The 4260-nt window shown below is 38.6% G+C and overlaps 1 protein-coding gene across 1 annotated transcript in view; it reads right to left on the bottom strand.

Annotated features, from left to right (window-relative positions):
* Positions 1 to 3096: 3096 nt before the first annotated feature.
* Positions 3097 to 4260, bottom strand: part of LOC144223331 (zinc finger protein 185-like) — an 8430-nt gene continuing 7266 nt past the window's right edge. The window contains exon 4 of the mRNA XM_077754020.1: positions 3097 to 3223. The gene's annotated coding sequence lies outside the window, so the exon portion shown is untranslated. The remainder of the gene's footprint in view (positions 3224 to 4260) is intronic.

Below are 4260 nucleotides of genomic sequence, written 5' to 3'. Positions count from 1 at the left end.
GTTTTCTATTTCTTCTTGATTCAGCTTTGGAAGGTTGTATGTTTCTAACAATTTATGTATTTTTTCCAGGGTTGTCCAATTTGTTGGTATATACTTTTTCATAATATTCTCTTATAATCCTTTTTATTTCTGCAGTGTTGGTTGTTTTGCTTCCTCCTTCATTTCAGATTTTATTTATTTGAATCATCTCTCCTGTCAAAAAAAGATTAGTTTAGCTAAAGACTTATCAATTTTGTTCATCTTTCCAAATAACCAGCTCCTGGCATCATTGATCCGTTCTATTTTTTTTTTTTAGTCTCTATTTCATTTATATATGCTCTGATCTTTATGATTTCCTTCCTTCTACTAGCTTTTGGTTTTATTTGTTCTTCTTTTTCTAGCTCCTTTAGGTGTAAGGTTAGTGGTTTATTTGAGATTTTTCTTGCTTCTTGAGGTAAGCCTGTATTGTGGTAATCTTCCATCTTAGAATAGCTTTTGGTGTATCCCAAAGATTTTGGACTGTTGCATTTTTATTTTCATTTTTCACCATTATTTTTTTCTTTTATAGTTTATTGTCAAGTTGGTTACCATATAACACCCAGTGCCCATCCCCACAAGTGCCCTCCTCCATGCCCGTCACCCACCTTCCCCTCTCCCCCTCCCCCATCAGCCCTCAGTTTGTTATCAGTGTTCAAGAGTCTCTCATGGTTTGCCTCCCTCCCTCTCCCCAACTATTTTTCCCCCTTTCCCTCCCCCATGGCCCTCTGTTAAGTTTCTCCTGTTTCACTTATGAGTGAAAACATATGGTATCTGTCCTCCTCTGCCTGACTTATTTCACTTAGCATAACACCCTCTAGTTCCATCCACGTTACTACACATGGCCAGATTTCATTCTTTCTCACTGCCATGTGGTATTCCATTGTATATATAAGCCACATCTTCTTGATCAATTCATCAGTTGATGAACATTTAGGCTCTTTCCATGACTTGGCTATTGTTGAGAGTGCTGCTATGAACATTGGGGTACAGGTGCCCTATGCATCAGTACTTCTGCATTACTTGGGTAAATCCCTAGCCATGCTATTGTTGGGTCATAGGGGAGTTCTGGTGTTAATTTTTTGAGGAACCTCCACACTGTTATCCAGACGGGCTGCACCAGTTTACATTCCCACCAATAGTTCACCATTATTTTTTAATGTTCTGTTTGATTTCTTAGTTGAACTATTTACTGTTTAGTAGAATGATATTTAGCTTCCATTTATTTGTGTTCTTTTTAGAATTTTCCTTATGATTTTATTTTTTCTTTTGAAATATCTTTTTTTAATAGTTTATTGTCAAGTTGGTTTCCATTTAACACCCAGTGCTCATCCCCACAAGTGNAAGAAAATATTAAAAGCAAAAAAAAAAGAAGTAAAATAAAGGTAATATATAGGTGTAATTTGTCTCAACCTATCTATCTTGCTTACTTATACTTATTCATAGTATCAAACACAGTGGTACAAATTATATGATAAAATGAATGTTTCTTGGCTACAAACAATTATGATATTCCTGGTACACTGCTTTCCACTTTGTAGGCTGTGGGATTAGGTCAATTTGTTAAACATCCATTGTACACTGCATTGATCACAACTGTTATTATAAAACTAGTATTTAGCATTGTTTTTTGTTCTTCAACCTTAACTGGACATAAGTCTATGAAACCAAACTCCATGTTGTTTCTTTTCTTTGTTCCAGTAACTCAATAAATATATGTGCTGTGTGTAAAATAAAAAAAGAAAGAAAGAAAAGCACACAGTAAAAAAAAATTAAAATAAAGCTGTTAAAAATATGAGTGTGCAAAAACATTCACAGAAAGTGCCCTGTAGTCATCTCTCACAGCCAGAGTAAACTTCAGAGAGATAACACACATATTTCCAAGCAGAAAGTAGGTGCAGAAAGCACCCAGAGGAAGAAATTATGCTGATCACATTATGTAGAATGCAGCAGACAAAAGTAGTTCCTGAGCAGTGGGAAAGAGGGGGAACTGGGGTCACAGACAGCATTCATGGGAAGGGCCTCGTGTTCAGATGACATTCAGAGAGAAAGGAATTCTTCAGATGGAGTTAGATAACAGGCCTGGGACACAAATTACTCCCTGGGAGACAAGCACCGTGCAGAAAATGTTCAATAACAGTGTACAGTGAGGAGGGCCTGAAACATTGGTCTTTCACAGAGCAGATGGTGTGGTAGAAAACATTCACAAGCAGAGTGCATGTTGCAGAGGCCATTCATGTAAAAGAAGGCTGAGTGGAAATAGCGTTAACAGGGAGGCCCATCAGGAAAGCAGTGCCAGTCTTGCTCAAGCAGGAAGTGTTGAGAACAGGGAATCAGTGGTTTACAGAATCAACAGAAGGGTAGAGAAACAAAGATCAGGGAGGCTGCCACTAGAACATAAGGAAAAAAATCCCAATGATTCCAGCTGCCTAAAAGACTGTCATGGATGATCCTCGGGTTTTCCAGAAGCCACTGAGAAAACACATGTATCCTATTTTTGACAACCCATAGTGTCCAGTGTTGCTGCCAGAGAATAAGGGCTTCTTCTCTTCTGCCTTCCAAATCTGGTATAAGTACCTCTCAGAATACTCAAGTACCTGCAGAACTGAGCCCAGAAACATTCTGATGATGAATTCTAGGACGTATAGTTTCCAGGATTCTCCCTTATGTAGGGGAGAGAATGTACAAAGAGGCAGGCATGCTGCCTATTTGCTAACAGCCAATCCAGCATGGCTCACCTTTTTGACCACTCATCACTCATAATACTCTTCTGTCGATATTTTTCTCCCAAATGATCAGTAACAATACTATGCTTCTGCTTAGCATAATTGAAGCATCCTTCATAGGTGAATGTCCCTTCATCTTCTCCAAAAAGGGGTGTCAAAAATCCCATTAGACACACTCTCATTCTCTGGGGGATGTCTGTTCTTTTCTAGTTCTGTCACAATTACACTTTGATATGCTGTTATCCACAGACTATAAGATTAAGCACCACCTACACAATTTAAATGAAGATTAATAAACAAGAGAAGGAAAATTGGGCTAGTAGATTCAAATATACAGTAACAAAGCAAGACAAAATATGCATAGTTTCCATAGCTCTTATTTCTGAAGCTCATCATGAGGTCATGGTCAGTATTTATAACTTCCTTCTTCCACCAGTATTTCAAGTTCCCTTTGACCTCATTCAGGTGGCTGGGTTGTTTACCTGGTGGGAAGATACAAACCTTAATTCCTGGCCCATGAGCCCTTAGTGGTCCTGCCTGCATGAGGTACTATAGTTTTCTATTAATTTATATTATTGGACATGGGAATACTAAGAAACACTCTCAGAAGATCAATCTTCTAGGTTGCAAACATGGTCTTTCCTGCCTCCACTGTGTAATGGCAACCATTATTTCCCCTTGATAATCAGAAGCAATCAACCAGCCACTAACCCTCTTCTTTGTTGTTTCAGTGGCATGAGGGACCCCACATGGCCCGGTGGCAGTCTCAACTTTCAGTTTAATGGAACCAGTGTTGGTTCCCCTGGTGAAATCTTTCCTCCCTTGGGACTGTCACAGGGAGAAGATATTGTGCAAAGAAGCATCACAAGAGGAATGTGTTCTTTAGAGATCCAGAGGTGGAAGACATTCATAAGCAGAGTCCTAAGATGACACCACATGAGGGTTCATGGGTTGGGACCTCTCACAGGTATAGATCTATGGGGGAGGAGGGGGAGGAATAGAGGGTAAGTACTGGGATCAATCTGCTTGATGGAAACCTGGTATGCTAAGTGNGAAGAATAAATATAGTTAAGATGTCATTACTACCTAAAGCACTCTACACATTCAATGCTAAGTGATTTTTTCAAAATAACACTACCATATTTTCCTTTTAGGTATTTTTGTCAAATACTGTTACCAACAGAGAGTTCTAGAAATATCTGGTTAGGAGCTGCTGCTGTAGTCTTTGTCTTCTGAAGTAATAAAACCTCTTCTTCCATTCCCAATTGTATTCATCTAGCCAAGATGGTGACTGAGGTTGGGGTGAGAAAGTAGCTCCAGGGACACTAGCTCAATAGCTACTGAACATTGGGTTCCCAGGTCCCTGCTCAGTAGTGAAAGGATTCCTCTGCCATGTCTTCTATCTTTGGACTGACTTTTTGATCACTTTTTTTTCTTTTTTCTTTTCTTTTCTTTTCTTTTTTTTTTTCTTTTTTTTCTTTTTTTTTTTTTTTTTTTTCTTGTTTTCTTTGCTATGTTA

This window comes from Crocuta crocuta, unplaced genomic scaffold (genome assembly GCF_008692635.1).
Source record: "Crocuta crocuta isolate KB4526 unplaced genomic scaffold, BGI_CrCroc_1.0 scaffold1054, whole genome shotgun sequence".
NCBI lineage: Eukaryota > Metazoa > Chordata > Mammalia > Carnivora > Hyaenidae > Crocuta > Crocuta crocuta.
The sequence above is the reverse complement of the archived record's forward strand: the minus strand, read 5'-3'. Positions and strand labels throughout refer to the sequence as shown.